The 24332-nt window shown below is 51.4% G+C and overlaps 1 protein-coding gene and 1 long non-coding RNA gene across 2 annotated transcripts in view; both read right to left on the reverse strand.

Moving 5' to 3' along the window:
- The window catches only part of PDE10A (phosphodiesterase 10A), a 625228-nt gene that overhangs the window by 540377 nt on the left and 60519 nt on the right, over window positions 1-24332 (reverse strand). The window lies entirely within an intron of this gene.
- LOC147581360 (uncharacterized) lies at window positions 20427-22664 on the reverse strand. Its single transcript, XR_015251714.1, has 2 exons — window positions 21673-22664; window positions 20427-21583 (listed from the first exon to the last, which is right to left on the reverse strand). It is a non-coding gene; the product is annotated as an uncharacterized LOC147581360 (long non-coding RNA).

The following is a 24332-nucleotide window of genomic DNA, read 5'->3' on the forward strand; positions in this document are numbered from 1 at the left end:
TTAGTCTCTATATACTTGCTCTGATATCTCTATCTCTATCTAGAAAGAGGAATTATTCAGATAACTAAGTTTGAGAGTTTATATAGCTTAGATGATTCTGTGAATGTGTGCTTATTCACCTCAAATATTTATTGAATACCTACGATAAGCTGGACACTATGCAAGGATACTGTAAAGATAAAGGAAAATTGCAATCATCTCTGGCAGCTCTTGGGGCAGCCACAGAGAGCCTGAAAAGTCTCGATAAAACCTAAAAATAGTGGAGAAAATGCTTTAAAAATCCTTTAAATGGTGTAGTTGAGTTCCTTAGTGAGGTCGTAAGTGGGAGTGTGGCTGTCCCGCAGGCCCCGGGGCTCTGGAGCTGGGGGCCGCCCCTGCTGGGACTAATAACCACACAGGAAGTAGGCAGACAGGTGCGTGTGGCCTGTGCAAAGCTAGTGGAGGAACAGGGGCCCCTGGGAAGCCAGAACCAGGAGATCCTCAGCGAGCATGTGAACGAGGAGAAAAATCAGACCTACAGAAGGAGACAACGGAAAGTGTTCCATGTTGGCCTTGGCTCCTCGGGGGGAGAATATATGTCCCGCGAGAATCTGTAAGCACCGCCTGCCTGCTTCGGGATTCAGATTTACACGATGATCACAGACTGGACAAGGAGACTGTTTTAAACCATTGCCGGGTTGGTAGTAGCATCGAGCATCTGGAAACCCCAATGAATTTCACTAAAAAGCAGGTGTCGTGTTAGCGCGGATGGGGTACAGGGTCTAATACAGTAACTGGGGTCCCGGAGGGACAGGGGCACTGGTGAAAGACAGAAGTTGAGCCTTTGAGAGAGGTGCCAAACCTCAGATGGAGCTCATACAACGACCCTGGGGTACAGTATGTAAGTAATGAAAACATCCACACTCACAAACGTGGCAGAGAAGAGGCCATAACCCAAGTCCTCCGATGACAGCCATGTCTTCACCGCAGTCTCCTAGCCCTGACCTTGCACGTTTGAGCACTTTTCGTGAGTTCAACGTCAACGCTGCCTACGAGATGCTCAAGAAAACCCAACGAAAGAATGAAACACTAAGAGAAAAGTTCAGCTGAGTAGGGTTCAGCTTTGGGGGCGCCACAAACCATGGCAATATCTGACATTTTTCCACCCCTCCCCAACCAACTTTTACTCCCTTGGAGTGGACACCACCTCTTCGAGAAGGCATGATCGACGGTGTCCATTGCCAGCAATCACTATGCAATTCTGCCTATTGACAAGGATCAACTCTGGGTACCACTAGTAAGGAGGGAAAGCTATATTCGGACCGCCCTTTGCACAACTGTTACAGAGACAAAAGCACACTCTTGCTAGTTGTTTCCTGGTGGGCCCGCTGGTGTAACACACACCAGAGCAATGACACGCCCGCTTCTTGGTAAAATGCACCTGTCACAGGTGGTTCTGCCATACCGCTGGTTCGCCTCGACTTCCCGTCTGGATTGGGAGGGCCACCAAGCTAGTATGAGACCTTGTTTGAGCTGCTAACCCCATCGAGGCACACATCAGGACATACGGATAAACCTGGACCTTCCCTAGGCTCTCTTGTCCTTAACCTCAGTAAATAACAATCTCAGAATCACCTCCCACATCAGAATCTTCCACAGCGAGACTATTTCAGGCAATGAGACTTAGGACTCCCTAGACCTGAGGGCCCAGCTGCTTTTCTCCTCAAGGGACCCAAGAGGCACATGGTTTTTCCCTCCCCCGTCCATCCCCCACACACCTTTCCCGAGCACCGCTCGGTGCCCGATGCTGGCCGCTGTGCCCTGAGAGACAGTGATTGCCACCAACATGGGGCTACATCCCCTTCTGATGGCCACTTCAGACCAGTGTCCCGTGACTTCAGCTGAATGCAATTTAAGGAAGCGTTTACGCAAAACTAGAGGGGCTCCGCGTTGTCCTGATGCAAATGAAAACGTCTCCCGGAGGAGGACGTGCAAACACTGTGTCTCCTTGTTTCCACTGGGTGGCAGCAAACTCTGGAAAGACGTCCCTGGCCACTGAGGACAGGAAGATGGCCGGGAGGCTCAGCAGTGGCATTTGCCTTTTAAGCCGGAAGATCTGTAGATACGCGAGGCAGGCGAGGGGGATGGCGAGAGTAAACCAAGGGCCCCTGCGAGGCTGCCTTTCGCTCTTTCCCAAGTTCTGAAGCCTCGACTTTTGACTCCGTGGCCCGTGGGGAGACCTCATGAGAAGTTCGTGACCTTTGTCAGCCACCACTTACCTTCGTTGTCTTTATGGCAAAACCATCAAATCCAGCGTGAACGACTGAAGGACGGTCAGTGTGGCTGGAGGGCTGTAACAAAGGCACCTCGGGGGTGGGGTGTCGACAGTGGGGGTGGCGGAAGGGGGCAAGAGTTCCATGGAGCTCTTTGTACCTTCTGCTCAATTCTGCTTGCGCTTAAAACGGCTCCAACGTACACAAGTTGTTAATTATTTTACAAACAAACAGTTACAGGTCACTCCTTTTCCTCCAGCTGGGCAGATCCCCCGTCGTACTGCCACGCTTCCCGCGGGTCCCTGGTGCGCACAGAGCCCTCCCGCTGTTCACCGAGGAAAGCAGCGGCGGCCAACGATGGAACGGGGTCCGAGTGACGAAGTTGAAGAATACGTGGGGTGTGGGTCATCATATAATGGTGTTAGCGCCTTCTAACTCTGACAGCACTCCATCTAAACGTGTCATTATTTTCAAGTCAAGGAAATAAGGGGTCTAATGTGTGCATTTCGGAAGGGATCCCCGCCCTGCATGGTACCAGGCAGGTGGGCCAAACATTTCAGGATCACTCCTCACCCCCTTGTCCTAAACTGTCACACCCCCTTTCAAATTTTACAAGAAAACAGAACCCGCACCCCCCCCCATCATTTTCTTTCTAATAGACTATCTTTTTAAAATAGCCAAAGCAGGGGGCGCCTGGGTGGCGCAGTCGGTTAAGCGTCCGACTTCAGCCAGGTCACGATCTCGCGGTCCGTTGAGTTCGAGCCCCGCGTCGGGCTCTGGGCTGATGGCTCAGAGCCTGGAGCCGTTTCCGATTCTGTGTCTCCCTCTCTCTCTGCCCCTCCCCTGTTCATGCTCTGTCTCTCTCTGTCCCAAAAATAAATAAACGTTGAAAAAAAAAATTTTTAAAAAATAAAATAGCCAAAGCATAAGCATGTTGGGAGACTAGGAGCTGAGGCTGAACTTGGTGTTTTCGGACCCTTTTAATGTCTGATAAATAACACGCCATCCATTGTGCTCCATAAAGAGTCATGATTTTCGGTCTCATTTTAAAGATATTTGAAAGGGTTTTTGCAGACAATTTGAAGGCACTTCAAGTTATGGCGGTTCTACATTTAGAGCATTTTTTCCTGTATTTCCCGTATTGGAGAACGTATTCATTCATGCAAATGTAAGTTCATGGTCACAGTGGCAGGCGTGGGTGGATCTGGGGCGCAAAGGTGCCACCAGGACCCAGGTGCTGGCTGCCACTCAGCTCTGTTCCCCACGTGATCGGGCTGGAGGTGGGGCCTTCAGGAGGTGAGGTGATCGGGTCACGCACGCGGGGAGCACCTTTACAAAAAAGACCCCAGCGAGCCCTCCTGCCCTTTCCACCGGGTGAGGACACGGCGAGAAGACGGCCACGTGCAACCCGGAAGAGGGCGGGAACCGGAGCCTGCTGGCACCCTGGACCCGCCAGCCTTCGGAGCTGAGACAAATGAATGTCTGTTGTTCAGGAGCCACTGGGTCTCTGGCGTTCGGTTACAGCCGCTCAAAGGGAGTAAGATGTGGGCTTATTAGCAGCGTCGTGATCAATTCCAGTAGTTACAGAGATTCGGAGAGTGGTGACTGTGGTTCTAGAGAGAGAACCCACCTTGAGCTCCTCCTTCCCTCCTTCCTTCCTTCCTCCTTCCCTCCCTCCCTCTCTCTCTCTCACCTTTTCTCTTTCTTTCCTTCTTTCTCTTCTTTCTCTTCCTTCCTCCCTTCCTTCCTTCCTCTCTTTCTCTCTCACCTTTTCTTTCTTTCTTTTCTTCTTTCTCTTTCGTTCTTTCTTCCTCTTTCACATCCTTCCTTCCTCTCTTTTTCACCTTTTCTTTTTCTCTTTCTTTTTCTTTCTTTCTCTTTCTTTCTTTCCTCTTGTTCTTACTCTTTTTCTTTTTGTTTTAACATGACAAGCGTTGGCAGCGGCCAATATTCACGCACCCAAAGTCCTACACAACACAATTCCCCCTACCAACCTCGCCCCACATGCTCCAGGCATGGAATATCTGGGAAAAAAATTTGAAGAAGAAAACTTATGGAGGGAAAATGTTTATATATGTTCTGAACAAAGGCTCCTGGCCCTTCCTCCCCTGAAATTCCAATTCCAAGTTCTCGATAATAACTGGAAAGTAATGGGGGGCGGGCGACAGAAGCTGCGGGTGCAGAGGACAAGTGTGGTGCACTGAGTGAGAGTGGGTGGTCAGGCCGGGCGGGTAACGGCCACGAGAGGTCCTGCTCCCCAGCCCCCTAGTCCCCCAGTGCTGTCTGACGGACGAGAGGAAATAGTGAGCCCCTGCTTACAACCTCACCAGCTGCTCCCCCCACACCTTTTGTCGTAAAGAGGCCACAGGGAAACTGAGCCCAGATAGTCATGCGAGCCCCTGGTGGCCCTTTTTAGGAGAAAATACTAGCACTTGGTGACTGGACTTGCTAACCCCTCCCCCACAGCTCAGGGTTCATGTTCCTCTTGGACTCCTGACACTCGCTGCCCCCTGTGGGTCCCGGAGCCCCGTGTTCTGGCTTCTCTGACCCCCATGGGCAGCTGTACCTGCACCCTGCGCCCGTCACCTCCAGCCGCTCCCAGGGTGCGTCCCCAAGCACTGTAACGGTCTTCTTGTCCGACGAGTGTCTGGCCACATCCTTCTAGGAATAATCCCGGGGAAAAGGCCCTGTGTCCACGTCACGTCCAAACTGCTGGTTGTCCCCACCGCAGGGTCTCAGCAGTGACTCTGTCCGAGGGAAGGCTGACTACGAACTTGAAAATGTTCAGGTGCTGACAAGAGGGACCCCAGAAGGCTGTATGCACTATCTCTGGTTGTCTCTCGCCTTTTTCGCCTGCACCACGCACGCTCCGGCTTAGAGTCCTCCCTCCTCTGTGTGGCTCTGGAACTGCCTCATTCTACGCCTGTGTCCCCGCTGAGGCTGGAGACTCCTGGAGAGCGGGACGGACAACATGCTAAAGGAGCTGATGCCCACATCTGTCCTTCATGCTGAGATGATTACAGGAGGACTGCAAGAAGAATGGAAGGTGTTTCCGGTGTCCTTTCCACACGTTTGGTAACTGTGGTGAGACGAACAAAATCAGGAGGTAACATCCACACAGCTGACTCTAACTGCGCTGTCGTCATTCCTCAAATTCTGCCAATTGTCCTACTAACATCCATTTTCCGGTTCAGGATGACATATTACATTTAGTTGTCAGAACTTCTTAGAAAAGCTGACTTTTGGGGGCGCCCATGTGGCTCAGTGGGTTAAGCATCCGACTCTCGATTTTGGCTCAGGTCATGATCTCAAAGTTCGGGAGCTCAAACCCCGCATGAGGCTCCAGGCTGATAGTGTGGAGCCTGCTTGGGATTCTCTCTCCCTCTCTCTCTCTGCCGTCACTTTCTCTCTCTTAAACAACAAAAAAAAAAAAGCTGATTTTTGACCCCCAGGCTCTGTGCTGGGCTCGCTCCTGGTTACACTTTTGCACACGTTCCACATCACTCTCTCCATCTTGTTAGGTGAGCGTCTATCGTTGCCAACACTTAACTGACGGCTCGAATGAGGCTCAGAGAACCTAAATGACACCACGGCAGTCCCACGGCAATCAACTGTCACATGGGTGCGTGAGTCCCATCTGTCCATCCCAGGAGCGTGCCCTTCAGTTCATGCAGCCACACGGCTATGCCGCCAGATCGCCAGCTTGCCCATCTGTGATCCTTAGTCTCCTCTTCCCAGATGGCCACATGTCAGTCTACCGCAGAGCACCCAGCACAGGCTACATGTGCAGTCAGAGCTCAGGAAAGGTCTTCCGACGGAGCTGAACATTCCAGGCATCACACGGAACTTCAGTCGGGGTTGGATTGCAGCACAGCTAACACCACGCTCTAGCTTCTAGTTCCAAAACTCACGCTACGTGGGCTTTTCAAATTTGTTTCTCAGCATATGGTCACTTGGTGCTTAGTTGACTCACTGGTTGCTTTGGGTTTAACGCTGACGATACAAATTCCTTGTTTGTGGCCTGAGTTGTCTCGTTGCTGATGTATTCATGCACTCACGGCCCTGGTCAACCTCACCTGCCGCTCTTTGGTCTTCTTGTCATGTACTTTAAGGGCCGATGATAATTCTGTGGCACTTCCTGCATGACTGAAGTTTCAAAGAATTCTCTGAGAACAAAATATGGCTTCAATAAGAGCCGGTTCAATAGGACAGCTGATTTAGGAACCATGCACCCAAAGTGTATTTGCCAACGGAGGTCAGTCTCTGGAGGAATGTCGTATGTCTCTCCCCGTGACATGTTTAACCAGTTTTACAGCGATTTGGGGGAAGCCGGAAGAGACGTGTTTACCAAATCTGCAGACGACAGACTTACGAGATGTAGCTAACATGATAAATGATAGACTTGAACTGCCAAAGGCCTCAACAGGCCAGAACGCTTGACTGAAACCCAAGACAAAAGGAAACAGAGATGTATGTTAAGGCTTGCTTTTAGGATCCAAAAATCAATTGCATCAGTGCTGAAAACCGGGATTTACAGGCATTCGTGTGAAAAGGACACAGAGGAGTTTGAGGAAGATCATAAACTCAATAGGGGGCCCAGGGCAGATGCGACTATGGTGAGAGGGATCCCCACCCTATGCCACGTTCATGGAAGAAAAAGACGCAGAGCAAAGTTGGTCGTGGCCCCCCCTGTGCTCAGACTGGCCACACAATAGCTTAAGGATTATGTGCAATTTGGAGGGCCACAGTTTAGGGTGGAAACGCTGGAAAACACTCATATATCATTGTTCAAGATCTCCAGGCTCCCTAAGACTGACATCATACGAAGAGAAAACCTTTTAATAGGTTCTCATTAACCGGATGAGTGGCTCAGAGCCCCAGTTCAGTGTCAGAAACCCCGGGGGGCTTTACAAGTTTCATATGTGGGATGACTGTGATTCTGGTTTGGTGCAGAATCTGGGCGTCTGCCTTTTTAAAAGATTTCCAGGTGTTTCCGATGAACAGCCAGGATTTAGAACCGTTGGCCTAAGGGACAAAGTCTGAACTCCACAGCCCGGCTGTCAGAGAAATACGGGTTTGCCCCCAGACCACTCTCTCTCTGTAACTTCCAAAACCCACTCACTGGGGGTTGAACTGTGTGCCCCCAGAAGATGTGTTTGACGTCCTGACCTCAAGTACCTGTGAACCCCACTTCATTGGGAAATAGGGTCTTGGCAGATATAATAATCAAGTTAAAATGAGGTCATACTCCAGTGCGGGGGCAGTCATGGGGGGGGGGGGCGGTCCAATATGGCAGGTGACCCTACAAGAAGAGAAGCAGAGACACCCACACGCAGAGGGAAGGGGGTCACGTGAAGACAGAGCCTGGCAGGAGGCTGCCGGAAGCCAAGGGGCACCTGGGGCCACCGGAAGCTGGGGGAGGATGTGCGGAAGGCTCCTTCCCTGGAGTTTCAGAGAAAGCAAGGCTCTGCTGACACCTTGATCTTGGACTTCCAGCCTACAAACCTGGGAGAAAATAAAGTTCGGTGGCTTAAGCCCAGTCGGGGGGACTCTGGCTACAGCAGCCCCAGGGAATCACACAGTCTCCTTATCTGGTCCTCAAGCCACACACCTGAACTCTTCCTGGCCTGGCGCCTGGGGCCTCCCTGCTTCTGGCCTGCGCTCAGCGCTCTCTCAGCCTCCCTGTCTCCAAGTGTCTGCATCCTGCCAGCCCTCCACATTCCTGCTCAAGTGCGCTCCTCCCCCCAAGCCCCCCGCACCCCCCGGCCGGACCCAGCGCCTCCCTGCACAAGCACTCGTGTCCTCGGGGCCCTGGCTTCTGGGGGGGTCTCTGCCCCACGGGTGCAGCCGGTCCCCGCTGACACAGGCCCACCCTCCTCACTCCTGTTGAACCGGGAGACGCCTGAGGACCGGCTCTGCGCCCATCCTCGCAGCAGCCAAAGCACCTGGTGCCATGCCGCGCACACACGCAAACGAAAAGAGCTAGAGGAACCATCTTGAGAAGTACGAGCATCAGTTGGACAAGAACGTGGGCGTGTTTTTGTGGCTCCAGAACTCGAAAGGGAAGCAGAGAAGCAGAATGAAGCTCCCCACAACTCGGGGTGTCCGGAAAAAGGCCGGACCCTCCGTGTTTGGAGCCTAACGCAGAAATAGTTGACGTGCGGCCAGCGGCCTCTGGCACTTGGTTTACAAGCTGGAATTGAGAGGCAGGGTTTCGGAAGGACAACATGAGTTCGGGAGACATTCACGTGTGGGTTGTATTGAAAAACACGTTTTCGAGAGGCGGTGACACCAGCCAGAGAGACGTGGTGTTCGTGTTCGTAGCCAAGAAGAGAGAGGAAAAATCCATCAGCGGCCTGGGCAGGCGGGGCCTCCAGTGTTTGGCGGCGGGAAGGATGGAGAAGGACAAGGGGTGTGCGGGGTGGAGAGACCCCAGAAGGAGAGCGCGGCCGGCGTGGCTCAGCCTCTTCTCCGCCGGGCAGCCCAGCCCTCCACCTGCTGTGCTCCCCCGCAGGGCGGCCCCCGGAAGCCCCTTCCGTGCTCACCGGGACTGTTCCCGCCCACGTGGGCTCCAGGCCGCCAGGGACTTTGGTAATTTATGTGCTTATTCCCAGCCTCCAGAAGAATGCCTGACAGAATAGCGATCAACAAATTTGTGTGCGGCGAACGCAAGCGTGTTGGCTAATTTTTGGAACAATGTTCAATTATGCGCTGCCGGAGTCTAGGTATTTTATCATCGAGAAAGACTTCTGCTAGCGACTTAAAGAAACACCACTGAGATCGCGACCCCCTCCCACGTTTTGACCAGAGAGGACATTTAATGCCAATCAGATCCAAACCACTAGTAGCCTCATTCTCACCTTGTCCACTAAATGTTTATTTTATTTTTTGAGGAGGGGGACAGAGGATGTGAAGCGGGCTCTGTGCTGACAGCAGACAGCCCGATGCGGGGCTCAACCTCACGAACCGCGAGACCGTGACCTGAGCCGGAGCCCAAGGCTCAACCCAATGAGCCACCCAGGCGCCCTGTCTCCTTGTCCATTAATTCCCTCCACAAGGACTGGTTGAGACTGGCTGTGTCCCAGCTGACGTAAGGCGTGCCGGGGACATATGGGCTAAGCAGAAACAGGCACTTGTGCGTACCTTCGGCAAGCTTCCAGTCTAGTGCCCGGGGAGATTTTTGTAAATAAAAAAGTCCCTTGATAATTACAAATTCTGACATGTGCTATGCAGAAAACGCACAGGGCACTCTAAGGGACATAATTAGCGTGGAGTCCTTTCTGAACAGGTCACATTTAACCGCAGACCTAAAGCAAGGTACGCAGAGGCGTGACACCCACGGACCCAGAGGATGTGCGTGTTGGCCAAGCTCTGCGGCTCATTCCCGGATCTTCAGGAGGTCGTGCCGCTGGCTGAGGCCGGGACTCTGCCCTCTCAGGAGTTTGCTACAAAATCAACCGCAGCCACCTTCTCAGTGTAAAAATAGCATCTTCCTCTGCTTACGGAGTCAGGTTGCTGAGCAACCTGGTTTTTTCCTTTTCCTTTTTGAATCTCCTCGTACACTAATTTTTCATTGGCCCTTTGCGTAGTCTGGAAGGGCTGATTGGTCAGAGCAATGTGGTAAGTCATGCTGGCAAGAGCTAGGGCGACCGTGACGCCACGGGGGAGGGAAGCAGAACCCGTGCAGGCTCGCTGCTGGAGCCGACGACCCAGGCGGAATCTGGGGGCTTCCTGCCCAACCTTCTAGGAAAGGCAGAGGCCAAAGGAAACCACAGGGAGGACTTCAAGGACACAAAGGGCATAAGGGTTGCCTTTCTGGTTGTCACTCAAGAGTAAAGACATCTATCTGGCCGATGGGCATCAAGTCTCTCTCTCTCTCTCTCTCTCTCTCTCTCTCTCTCTCTCTCTCACACACACACACACACACACACACACACACACACACACACTCACCTACCTAACTGGAAAGGACTAGAGACTAAAGGTGAATACCTTTCTTCCAACTCAGAGGGTATTGGATGGTAAGGGAAATAAGGTTATAGGACAAATCAGTGCGAAGATCAGTCTCTCCTTCTCAAACTCCAGTCTTAAGTCCAAACGCCATCACCGGTCCATAAAGCCAAACAATCAGCTTGCCTTTATTCAGTACACTTTCCACGCATACAGTTGGCTATGGGATAACACAGTGATTATCACATAGAGTAAAATATGTGATATTTCCCGGACTAACCCGAATGTTCACAACAGGATCCGACGAAAGTGCTGAGCAAGTTCATGGCTAAAACCAGACTCGGGCCCTCTCTTACTCGGTACAGAGGTTCTGTTGCCGGCCACTCTCACCTCGCGTGGTCAACCACAGAAGCGGAGAGCCTACAAGGGACGAGATCAAGAGTCTAGAAGCCCAGCATTTTCCACGCTGGCATACATATTGAACTCTCAACCTAATTCTGGATGAGCAGATTTGGATGACTACACAGGGAAACATTCGCCCAAATGGAAGCACCTTCTGCACAGGGCCCGTTTTCAATCGCATCTCCAGCACAGGGCCAAGTAGCCCTCATGACAATGACGTTCCCTAAATACCAGTTGAATGAACCACGCGTGCACAAATGAACAGACGGCCACACCAAGCAGCAAAGGATGGGCTTTCTTTCCTCTGTTATTCTCAACTCTGTTCCAGGCATCTCTTCAAACTCAGTCTGCACTTCGTGTAACGTGTAACAAAGGGCCTCATCTCTCCTCTGCTGTAAGACGACAGTGTGGCACGTCAAGGTGCGCTGGGCCGTTCTGTAGTGGTGGCGGGTGGACGGCAAGGCTGGGGCTGGTGGGGGTAGGAGGCAGGCAGAGCCAGGCCATGCGAGGCCCACAGCTTTGCTGACGAACTTGGACTTTATTCTGTGTGCTCGGGAGCCCCGTGTGTCTCAGCCCCTCGCCGTCTACCCTCCGCCACTACGGAATGGCCTAGCGCTCCCTCAGCAGCCCTTCTGATTTGTGCAGCTGTGGTTTTTTTTATAAGTTTATTTTTTATTTATTTTGAGAGAGAAAGAGGGAGGGGGAGGGGCAGACAGAGAGGGAGAGAGAACCCCAAGCAGGCTGCGCACTGTCAGCACAGCACGAACCGTGAGATCATGAACTGAGCCGAAATCAAGTAGTTTAACCAACTGAGCCACCCAGGCGTCCCTGTGCAGCCGCGTCTTAATTTTCATTGTCTTCTCTGCCTGGAATGCCCTTCTGACATACTCAGCTTTAAGACTCAACTTAGTCTTCCCCCCCTGCCAGGCGGCTTCCCCTCTCTTTTCCACGGCACCCTGAGCAGGCCGTCCTACTTAGACCTCATCCAAGGGCACTGCAATAATCCATTTTTATTCCCACGTCTCTACCATATGGTGTGACGTCTGCCCTAGAGAGCAGGCTTTTTTTTTTTTTAATTTTCTTTTTCGCCACCACTAAGCATAGTCCTGTCACATAAAAGTCCAAAATGTTAGCTGATCTGATAGTCGGTGTTGAGGACCGAATATCTAGAGCTTATACTTATACACATGCTCCATTAACTTGTACATATGCTCCATTGTCAAAGTTGCTTTCCAAACAGTCTGCCTGTTATCAACAATGGATCGCCTTCTTCTTACATCGTTTATGGGAGCTGTAGGAAGTGGTGATCAATAACTATTTCCGAATTGAATAACATGAAGACAAGTCTTTTTTGGAGCCTGCATTGACTGTATATACAGATTACACTCTGTCTTAGAAGCTCATGGTCTTTCCAGAATCCGTGTTCAAGGAAGCCCACCCATCTTATCACGTGCCCGTCTTTCTGACCACCGCCCTGGTTTCTCAGAGAGCCACAAAATGGGCACCGGGATTTGGATCTGCCCCTCGGTGGCTGAGTTTATGCAGTGTTTGGATGGTTTCTGAGAAATGAGCATTTTCCTTTGATTTGTGTTTCTGGCTTCAAAGTCTCAAATTATCAGTTGACTAATCGACTCCCGTCTAGACGGAGTGATGGTCTTTGGGATCATATGTATAGACTGCTCACCCTGAAACATTCTCTTCTTCTTCTCCCTGGATGGATGCCTTGTGAACTCCTATGTCCCTTCACAAAACTGGCTCTGGGTCCCCACATCAGAGAGTGGTTATCTGTGACAGAGCTGGCTAGACGACCACCAGGATTTGTGTTCCCCAACCACAGAAAAGGGTTCTAGAAAGTGGCTTTGCCCCCAGGGACGATATTTCCCAGCCTCACTTTGCATCCAGATGTGGCCTCCTGGCTGCCCCTTGACAGCAGGATACAAGTGAAAAAGCCAGGTGTCACCTCTGGACCAAGACTCACAAGCGGATGTGACTGCCACACACTCGTTCTTCCACAGTCTGGACGCACAGAACACCCGTCTGATGGGCAGCACCTGGGCCCCTGAGTCTCCGAATGGGGGAAATCTGACCGGACCAGAAACACACATCTCATACCGGCACGTGAAGCAGAACTAAACCTCTATTGTATTTGAGCCTCTTTTTTGCGAACTGTTATGGTGACAAGTGTTACTGTCGCTGATACCTTATCCGATGGAGCAGGGAAGACGCACAGGCCATTCTCGACACTGCTTTCCTCACGTCCTGTATGTAATTCGTTACCAAGTCCCGTTGCCGGACTTCCTAGCGCAGCTGAGGCAGGGTGAAGGAGCGAACGGGGTGCGTTCCAGCTCCTGTAGAGTTCTATAAGGAACAGTCAGGTAAAGAGCTGGAATTTTTGTTCTCATGCATCGAGAGCCCACTGAAGAATATTGATCAATGGAGTTTCGTGTGGTTTCTGTTTTTTTCTTTCAGTTTATTTATTTATTTTGAGGCAGGAGGCAGAGGGAGAGGGAGGGAGAGAATCCCAAGCAGGCCCCACACTGTCAGTGCCAAGCCTGATGCGGGGCTCGAACTCATGAGCCACAAGATCACGACCTGAGCCGAAATCAAGAGTCAGACGCTTAACCGACTGAGCCACCCAGGCGGCCCATGTGGTTTCCATTTTTAAAAAAATTGTCTCTGCTCTGACCACACTGCAGGAAGACAAGGAGACAGACACCAGGAGGAAAGCTGATTTGAAGTAGAAGGTGAGCAGGCTGGCAGGCGTGGAGACAGAGAGCAGATTGATTTTGAGAGTAAAGGCAACAGCATTTCTTTAAGGTTTGGATGCCATTGGTATAGAAGGGAGAGAGATCAGAGGCGATGGCCAGTTTGGGTCAGAGGTCAGTGCACAAAACTGGAGAGCAAAAAGCAATTAGAGGCCAAAGCAGGAGTTTTCCTTTGGACGTAGGATGTTTGAGATTTCAACGAGACATCGGTGTTGGAGAGGTCCAGAAAACTGCTGTATACCACAGTCTGGTGCTCACTGATAATATGAAAGGCAGAGGTCAAACTCTGGAAATCACTTTTGTAGAGACGGTATTTAAAACCATTATCTTGGATGAGATCGCCTGGGGAGAAAGTGCGGCCACAGACGAGGGCTGGGTTCCCCAACGCGGAGCAAACAGAGAGGTTGGATGGAGAACACTAGGAAAGAGGGGCAAACAGGAGGGGAGATGTCACAGGGCCCAAAAGAAGGGGACTTTTCAAGGAGGAGGAAGTGAGCACTATGTTGAGCTGCTGTTGAGGAATTGAGAAGAGAAGTGACCCCTGGGTCTGGAAGACAGAGACACTAGGGAGCTTTCGCTGGGTGTAGAGACAGAAGGCCGTGGACAGAATCTGAGGCTGAGGATGCAGGGATGGAGATGTCTGCTTCCCAGGGGAGCAGAGAAGCAGGGCAGCTACTGGAGAGGATTGCGGGATTTCGGAGGGTCGTTTTGTTAAAGACGAAACACACAAGAGCAATGCTTCACGTGGAGGCAAATGATCAAGTACAGAAAACAACTGGTGGCACAGGAGAAAGTAACTGTGAGACAAAATCCTTGACCCAAGAGAAGGGACAGGCTCCTGAACCCCAGTGGAGGGGCAGGGGGACCTCATCTGTCGTAACAGAAGAGGACGGAGGGCCCCCTCTGGGTATGGATTGTGCAAGTTGGCAAAAAGGCCAGGAAGTCTCTGTGATGAATTCTGTTCTATTACTGCAATAATCAACAAGGGGAGGTCGTTGGCCAAGAGTAAGGAAAACGTCCAGAATTAACCGGTAATTGAAACAAATACCTAATTCTTTAAACTACAACATATAACGATTTACTTTTTCAAAATAAAATCCCACTCAGAATTTTCCCCATTTACAGTACGATTTTAGCCCCCGATTCCCGGAGAATCTCTTTAGGGCACCGCTCCCAGATTTCAAGTTTCCTTGGATGGCAAGGGCCTCCCGGGTGGGAATTAGGGTTCCGGGCAAAGCCGCCACTCTATCTCCATAAAAAGCCTTGTCCTGACAGTTCCGTGGAACATTGACACGATGGAACACACACTCTCAGAGTTGGCTCAGTCCAACCTGGAAGCCGCGGAAGGAGCCGCATCCGTTCGGGGGAAGCTGAACGTCGCCGCCGGTCCAACAGCGCCGGTCCGAAAGCCTGGTCTTTGCAGGACACGCGGTCCCTGGGCCCTCCGGTGAGGGCAATGCCAGAGAGAGAAAGGAAGGGCGTGGGGAAGATGCCTTTCAGTGATTCCAGAGTTTGAATTATCCTGCCAGTAGGTCTTGAGTTGACGATGGGCGAGAGCCGGGTGGGAAATTTTCCAAAGCCACGTCAGCTGCTGCCCGTGAGACATGGGCAGCTTCAGGCAAATGGGCAACGCGAGAGAAACTGGGTCCCTGGCTGTGTGTATTATGGCTGCAGGATAAAAGTCAACCGAAGCAACGGCCTGATGCTTTACAGAGGGTCTGGGAGCCACATTCAAAAGACGCTTCTAGCCGGCCACCTACTTGCTCCCAGGGGAAACTGGTACAGGCTGGCCCACGAGGCCACAGACTGCTTTCCTGGGCTCACACAAGGCTCGGAAGGTGCGGGCATCAGCCCCGGGAGCTGTGTGGCTCCCCCGCTAATGCGAAGACCTCGCCTGGGAAGGACGGCAAAGCCCAAGACTGCCCACCGGCCCGGCCGGTAAGCCACCCAGGGTTAATGGGAAGGGGCCAAGCGGGGACCTGGAGCTGCCCACCCCCCACCACCATGGCATCTCTGAGAGAGACGTCCCGATGCTCTCGAAAGTGCTAGTGGGCAGAGGCCCTCCTCCTCAGGGGTGTCCCCTCCCTCTGCCCCCTACTCGGTGTGCCCCCTCCCCCGGCCAGCCCTGGAGGTCTGCCCTGCCCTGCCCCAGGGGAACAACCCAGAAGGGATGGCTTCTCCGGATCTCCTCTCAGCCCCGGGGTTTGTCCCAAGGGTCCCCCCACTGTGACTGCTCTTGGCATCCCTCGGGCTCACGCCTGGGGACCCCACGTGGGAAGGATGCAGGATGAAGAGTCAGGACCGCTAAATCTGCACATTCTAGCAACTGTGGTCACCTGGGGCGGATTCGAATATGGGGTTCTAGACACAGAGGAGGGGGACGGAGACCTTGCCGTGATTATCGTCTCCCCGTCGATCATAGTAACCCAGCTGAGCGGGCGGAGCCCGGAGCCAGACGGCCCGCCCTTCCCGGCATCGCCCTGCGCACGCGCAGTCTGAACTTGGCCGGGTAGTTCAACGTTTGGGGTCTCCCTTCCGGCAAAGCGGGCCTGAGACCCCCAGGGCTGTCTTCACAGCTGGCTGTGAGGGACAGAGGCCTTCCCGCGGTGCCTGGGCACGGGAAGCGCCCAGAAAGTAGGCGGTTAGCAGCACAATAACGGTGAAGAGAACTATGGCTCTGCCCCTGCCTCTCCGGAATAACGGCTTCAATCCAACCTGCCTGGTCCAGCAGCACGACCCCGGGAGGCCCCTCGTGCCTGCGCTGCGTGACCTCGGGCCTGTCATTATGGCTTCCCCGGTGATCCCTCCTCTGGTCATCTTGCCTCCTCCGTGTCACCTGCCTCCTCCGTGTCACCTGCCTCCTCCGTGTCACCTGCCTCCTCCGTGTCTCCTCCGTGTCATCTGCCTCCTCCGTGTCTCCTCCGTGTCACCTGCCTCCGTGTCTCCTCCGTGTCACCTGCCTCCTCCGTGTCTCCTCCGTGTCACCTGCCTCCTCCGTGTCTCCTCCGTGTCACCTGCCTCCTCCGTGTCATCTGCCTCCTCCGTGTCTCCTCCATGTCTCCTCCGTGTCATCTGCCTCCTCCGTGTCACCTGCCTCCTCCGTGTCTCCTCCGTGTCATCTGCCTCCTCCGTGTCTCCTCCGTGTCATCTGCCTCCTCTGTCTCCTCCGTGTCATCTGCCTCCTCCGTGTCACCTGCCTCCTCCGTGTCTCCTCCGTGTCATCTGCCTCCTCTGTGTCTCCTCCGTGTCACCTGCCTCCTCTGTGTCTCCTCCGTGTCACCGCCTCCTGGCCACATCCCCACTCACTCTCCACACCACCCACCGCCTGCTCCTGGTTGGTTGTCCCAGACATGTCGGGGCTTCACTCCAGTCCCTGCAGTCTAGCCTGCTGTAGTCACCACGACCATTGCCCGCACCACCTTTCGCTCGCCCCCGTGTCACCTCTGCCCTACTCCCTGCTTCTCCCTTGGCCTTGCCTCGAGGCCATCCTGTGACCCTCCTTCTCCACCACACTGTCCCCACGGCTCCCCCGCCGGCCCTCTGGCTTCCTGTGCCCTCCACGCTCTCCCCTCCCACCCCTCCTTTGCAAGGCTGCACGCCGGAGACGGGCAGTGGCACCCGGCGGCCAGCAGCGGTGAGCGGGGCTCAGCACGTTGCCTGCATGCCCGGTCAGGGTCGCGTACCCCCCTGCCACGTCTCCTCTGTGTGCTCCCCCTTTTCCCAATCTCCTTCCTGCTGCCCCCCCACCCAGACCTTCAAACGGGGGAAGGGGCGCGCCTCCCAGCCTCTTTCCTTTCCTGTCTACACCCCCTCCCCATCCCATGACATCAAACAACAACAGTACAGTACGGGTGACCCTATGTCATATTTCAGGCCGAGCCGCAGACACAGACATCCCCCTGCAGGCCCTGCTGTGTTCACCTGTTCCCCAAAATCCCTTCTCCAGGCTTCCTGTCCCCGGGAACCCTTTCTCCTCGCTGCTCAGGACTTTGATCTTGGAGTCCTCTGACGCATGCCTCTCTCACAGCCCTTGCAGCCCCCGGCACATCCTGCTGCCTTTAGCTTTTCGTGGACCCAGCATCCAACCCCTTCTCCTGCATCTACAGTGCTCTGATGGAAGCCCCACCCCTCACATGGATGGCCCCAAGAGGTCCCCTGCTTTGGGCCCTTGTCACTGTGCTGTCCCGCGGCACAGCAAGCAGGGTGAAAACGCATTCTGCTCAAACCCTGACCGGCTTCCCACTTTGCTCTGTATCAAGCCCAGGGTCTTAGGACGACCCCGCAGGCCCCCAGGCTCCTGTGCGACGACACTGCCTTCACTCACCTCTCCTTCTCCCTGCCATGTTCCTCAATGGGGTGTCAAAGGGCTTGCTCCTGCGGGGCCCGACTCTGGACTCTTGTCCCCACCCCCCTTCCTTCCGCACCTCCTTTCCCTGCCTTATTTTTTCTTAGCACTTCCCACTGCTTTAAAAATGTATTTTTCTGGCTTATTTTCTCTTTTCTCCACTATAGTTCAAGCCCCGGGCAGGGGTTTTACTCTAGTGTTTTCTTCGCTCTGTCCTCAATGTCTTCAGGGGACTCTGGCATGAATTAGATGCTCAACCAAGACATGCCGAGTGAATGATGAGATGTGATAAGACAGAACCATCCTCTCTTGGACTGGGGTGCGTGGAGACACAGCCAGTGTGGCGGCAGGGGAGGCTCTGGAAAGTGCGGAAGCCTCAGTGCGCGAGACGCTGGCGACCAGGCTGGTGAGCTGGCGGAGCTGGCCGGAGGCACAGGAAGCCGGAACCAGGGCGCGCTGAGCCGCAGGGCAAGTTTACATTCAGATCTCCCCGACGAACAGATGGAAACGTTTTGATTGCTCATCAGATAGTCAAACTGCGTCTAAACAAAGTGCTGACAAATTTGCTAAGTGCAGTGCTTTCTGTTCAGAAGAGTCACAAGGCATCTGACACACACAGTGTGCGCCAGCTTAGACGCAATACTGCCACTGTAAAAACTATATTTGAAAGTTTCTTTTAATAACATCTTGAGGGTGGGTTGTGGGTTTTTGTTTTTTTGTTTCTTTTTTTTTTTTTTTTTTTTTTTTTGGAAGTCTAATTTGGTTCTGCAAAGGGGATGAAGCTTTGGTTCCTAGCACAATGAATTTGCTTCCTCAATTTCTTTGTTCCCTTATACTAGAGGATCCTATAACGGCACTGGAGCTAAAGACTGTAAAAAAAAAAAAATCTTTTCTAAATGACGTGAATAAAATCTAACACAAATTAGTTTAGAGCCACAGAGAAAGAGTGCAGGTTTTGGAATCAGAGCTGGATTTGAATTGCTGACCAGTCACCGTCGCTATTCTGAGCCTTGGTTTCACCATCTGAAAAATGGGAACCTTGTAGGGCTTTGGATTAGAACGGCTGTAATTATAGTAGCTATAAGGGCACTCAGCACATAGTTCAAGCTCCGAAGTGACTAACAATCTATGTCTTTTCAGTTAAAAAAAAAAACAATGACAGCAAAACGGACCAATCGTGACATTATGAAAGCACTGTTTAGAATCACGGTGCTTTTAGAGCTCAATCTTACAACTTCTAACAACCCATTATGTTATGTATGGCATCTACATAAGCCATCAACAAACCTTCCCCCAAAACTGTGCTTTTGGTGAAAAACCCATCAGTGTTTTTGGTGAAAACACATCTACCTCTTGATGGAGAACAAAAAATATATCTGCCCTGTTCCCTGAACACTTTCAGGAGAGCACAGCTCCCAACATGACATCCGAAGACCCGGTCACACAACTCCATCCGTTTCTTAGCACTCCATACTGAAATTTTTTTTTCCTAAAAAGAACTTTAAAACCAAAGAATTCCCCGAAATAAATGATCTTGTTCTATAGACAGGGACTCGATGGCCAACTCCCATCTGGTCGTAGAGACAAGATGCGCCATGGTCGCCAGGCTTCTAATCCCTTACTGTCAGTGACCCTATGGCCGGGTAAAAACCAGACAGATGAACCTTGGAAAAGCGAGACGCAAGCCACTAGCACCCTTTCGAATGAGGCCTTTTCACCTTCAGTCCCCTGACATGTGTGTTTCTGTATCACAGTCGTTCCGCATATGTGGCTCACCCCCTGGGTGCCGAACACGGTCACTGGGTCCGGGACACTCGTCTCACCCTCCACAATCTACACAACCCAGAAGGGACGACATACCTGGAGAACGCTAACACCAGACAGGCATGGTGACTGTGATGTGAGCGGGATAAGGCTGGTGCTTGGAGAGCCCGGGAGGGGAGAGCTCATTCTCAAGGGGCCGTGACAGGGGCCTTCGAGGGACAAGGCGGTGCATGTTTTCTCTCTGGGGGGAGGGGCATGTCCTTAAACTTGCAAATGGTTCACCACTGCATCTTCCGGTGGGTGGGAAGATTCTAGATAGACGCTACTGTAGAGGATCTACAGTCGATCCTCATTAGTCACGGATTCCATACTCGTGAATTTGTCTACTTGCTAAAATTTATTTGTAAACCTCGAATCAGCACTTGCAACTGTTTCTGCTCGTTTCCCAACACGTGCAGAGAAACGAAAACTTTGAGCTTCTTTATGGACGTGTCCCCAAGGAGGCCGAATGGGGCAACGCTTTGCCTTCTTGTTTGAGCTCTCATACCGTAAACAAGTGTCCTGATGTGGTCTACTTAGTGCCACATTCTCTACATTTTTAGGCTGTATGTGTGGGGTGTGCTGGAGCGCTCGCTGTCTAGCGCCTTATAGAGAAAATACATGTGTTAGATAAGCTTTGTTCAGGCATGAGCTAACTTGCCGTTGGCCATGAGTTCAGTGTTACTGAATCAACACTATATAGTAAGTAAGGTGTTTTGGTGGCACCTGGGGGGCTCAGTTGGTTAAGCGTCTGACTTCAGCTCAGGTCATGATCTTGCAGTTCATGGGTTCGAGCCCCGCGTCAGGCTCTGTGCTGACAGCTTCGGATTCTGTGTCTCCCCCTCTCTCTGCTGCTCCCCTGCTCATGCTCTGTCTCTGTCTCTCTCAAAAATAAAATAAACATTAAAATGTTTTTAAGGAGTAAGGTGTTTTTAATCAGAAACACACATAAAATAAGGTTTTACATTTATCAGCGGACAAAACTGTGAAGAGAGGTTTGCGGGAAACTAACCCTGTATTTCTGCTAGGAGCCATGGCCCAGCGTTTGCCAGTTTGGTGTTTGTGTGACTTTATGTATGTTTACAAATGTATGTATTGACATTCACACACATATATGTGCGACTATGTCAGCATGCGGGGGGGATATGACATAGGGCTGAGGTCATGGTTTCATGAGACAACGCTGTCCTGATTCAATATCACTTATAGTGTGAAACCAACATTCTCAGGAGATGGAAAATGTGAGGGCAGAGAAACACATTAAGAGTCTGTGCGTAAAACGCTCGTCCGTGGCCAAAGTTCAACCCAAGACTCCAACGAGATGTGACATGTGAGATGTCTGTGCTCTTCATCTTGTGAGGAGATTTTGTATCTTTCTTATAACAACTCTGACTTTACTAGGCCCATGAGAGTCTCGCACACGAGGGCTTCCTTCAGTGCAGCTAGATGGTAATACTTCTCCAAGAAATGTCAATATTCTAAATGTTTTCAGTTTCACAAATGTGTCTCCAAATAGTTTGTATTAGTAAACTTTAAGTGCTAACTTTTTAAACAAACCCACCCTCTGTGTACACGCCCCTATTGGCTTGCTGTACAGAAAAAGGAGGCTTTTCCAACTGTCAACATTTTGAAGCACAGTTATCAGACAGATCTGAGGTTCCCATAGCAACATGTTCCATCGCCTAGGTGATAGCGATCTTACGACGTCATCAGTGAGCTACACTAACTCGGAAAACAAGCGGACGTTTCCTCCTGGGTGTCCCCACATCTCCATCTGCCTCCGAGGCTTAGAGGGCAGACGTCCCGGGCCCAGCGTCATGGAGAGTCTTCAGGCCATTTCATAAACTGAATTCCAGGATTTCGCTGCTACGGCATCTTTCATTCTCAAGGGGTTCGCAGCACTCACCAAGTTGCCCCTGCAGATTTCTCCCGGCTGCAGAACACAGGTCAAAACGGAGACACGGCAGCTCGGGGGGAAATGGGCAACAGCTGTGCACAGGCATAGAGGGAGGGGGCGAAATGGAAAGTGTCCGGTGATATCGCCAATGCAGGCGGCAGGAGCCACTCTGGAAAAAGGCGAGGAGAAGCAGGAGCCACATGACACGCTCTACCCCTCAAGCCACGGGACAGCCCACATGTAGAGAGGCACACCCACCTCTGTTCCATTCTGTCACTATCTCCAGTGTGCGAGCTCGTGGAGGAAGGTATCAGAGACGGGACAAACGGGCAGAAGCAAGTTATGTGAGTGTTGTCTGTCTTGACGTACATCGAAGACCTAAAGTTTGGCCTTGGGAAAGGGGTTCCGTGCTGCTCTCTGCTGTATCGCAGTGATGGTTAGTTTGAAGGCAGATGTGGTTCAGGATGTGTCGAGAGCAAAAGCGAAATGAGAGAACGGAATGTCACTCAACTGGTCTCCAGGCACGGAAGCACTCTCCTAATGCCTATTTTGCTTCCAAAATAATTAAATATCATTTAGGCGCTTGGTAATTAACCCAAAGGGGGCTTTTAACAAACAGCATGGAGTTCTAACTTCAAAATGCACAATTACAGAGTGTGTCCAAAACCAATTTCCTTTTGCAACAGGAAAATATGTCATCTAACTGCCTGTTAGAAGTGCTTGTATTCAGCTAGAAGCTCGGATGGAAGCCTGGCCAATCCGGTGCCCAAATACAGGTACATGCTGAGGCTGAAGGAGAGGACAAAACAGGGCCTCTCTTCCCACACTGTAATAATTTTTTAAAAAATTAACCAGCAGCTTTAAAAATTATATAATAATAAAATGAGAAATAATTTGAGAATAAGACAAGAAAATACAATGAAATCCCAAAATTTGATTCAGACCATACATTCCATGAGAAGGCTAGAATGCATAGGGAGAAATCCCAGAGGGTCGGGGCGCCTGAGTGGCTCAGTGGTTAAGCATCTGACTTTGGCTCAGGTCATGATCTCACGGTTCGTGGGTTTGACCTCCGTGTCGGGCTCTGTGCTTACAGCCAGGGAGTATGGAGCCTGCTTCGGATTCTGTGTCTCCCTCTCTCTCTGCCCCTCCCCATGCATGCTCTGTCTCTCTCTCTCTCTCTCTCTCTCTCTCTCTCTCTCTCTCTCAAAAATGGATAAACATTAAAAAAATTTTTTAATAAAAAATAAAAAAAGAGATCCCAGAGGGCTGAGGTCAGAGGGGGGCCTTTCCACACCTGCCATCACTTGTCACGGTTCAGCCCACGTTTTCTCTACACCGGAGAAGCAGCCGCACAATAGGACGGGGAAGAACCGAACCACCTAGTTCAGAGCCCTCCTTTCTCTTCCCAGCTTTCTGATTCGGGTGACCTGGCCGGCCCTACAAGCTGCTGTGCATAAACACCCGCCGTGGCATTGGAACCGTGGTCTGATGAGCTCTCCCCTTTGCTTTCCTAAAAGCTAAGATGACCGCTCCCAGCCTAGATCATAGCCATGTGCATACTTCAAAGCTTCTTCTGCTTTCCCGTTCCTTTCAACACACCCCTCGGTGTGCTCAAACACGGGGGTGCAAAGACGGGTGCATCACTGCCATTTTGATGATCACTCTTTTTAAATCCTATTTTTGGTCGGCCTTCTGAAACAAATCAAAGCCTGAGATAACCCTGGCATTAAAATATGTGAATCCACCAGAGAAAGGTATTTTGATACAAAGGTATTCCTAAAAATGCTCAATCCAGCCCTATCGTTAGGTCCGCACGTCGGTCTTTAAATTAAGATGCAAACAGCAACAATCCATGAGTAATGACTTTTGCATGAGGTGGCTATGCTGACATTGCCATGGAAATATTAATTTCAGAATGTGTAATGATTCCGCTTTAAATATGCTAAGCGAAACTGTCGTCAGCCATTGTCGGACCTAATGCCAGTTCTGAATTTGCGGTCCGATGACGCAAACATGTTTCTGTGAGATCGGCCTGTATCAAAAAGGTAAGACGTCTGTCAGCGTCCTGAGACTCGTGACCTAATTCCAAGTTTAGGAATTTGATTTCCACATGTTCTTTTCTGCCCAAACTGGGTCAGTGAGTACTCAGATTCAAACCAGGAACGTAAGGTCGAGCCTTATTGCCGGCTACAGCTGACATGACCACACAAGCAGCCCAAGCTAATGACAAAGGAGAAAAGAAAACTCGCCTTCCCTTCCACCACCTGTCTGTCCCCCTCATGCCAGATTCACAGGCATATACCGAACTTTCGGGTACAGCAAGTGTCCTGTTGCAAGGCTCTGAGTTGAGAGACGGTAAAACCAAAACAAAAAACTGACTTCTTTTGGTCTTCAGCAATTACCAACATTTCTGCCTGTTTTGTAGCTGTCAAACAACTGGAATTTTCACTCGCTCTGTGGGATGTGGACCAACCATGCTGTCATTATAGTACATTAAAACACGAATGTCCTGTTGTTGTTTTTTTAATTTTTTTTTTTTTTTTGAGACAGAGAGAGACAGAGCATGAGCAGCGGAGAGGCAGAGACAGAGGGAGACAGAATCTGAAGCAGGCTCCAGGCTCTGAGCTGTCAGCACAGAGCCCGACGTGGGGTTAGAACCCACAAACCGTGAGATCGTGACCTGAGCCAAAGTTGGACACTTAACCAACTGAGCCACCCAGGCGCCCCACGAATGTCCTCTGTTAAACGACACTGCCCAGTTCTGTCTCTACCACATGGGGGATCTTCAAACAGTCACCTCTCTTGTTCAAGTTATGTGTTGGTGGGATATTCTCAGTTACAGGCAACAGAAGATCTGGTGAAAAAGAGTTCAAAAAGCTGGGATTTGGTATTTCACATAAGAAGCCTGGGGGCTG

The sequence above is a fragment of the Puma concolor genome, chromosome B2, assembly GCF_028749965.1.
Source record: "Puma concolor isolate L17-30 chromosome B2, mPumCon1.1.hap2, whole genome shotgun sequence".
In the NCBI taxonomy this organism is placed as follows: Eukaryota; Metazoa; Chordata; class Mammalia; order Carnivora; family Felidae; genus Puma; species Puma concolor.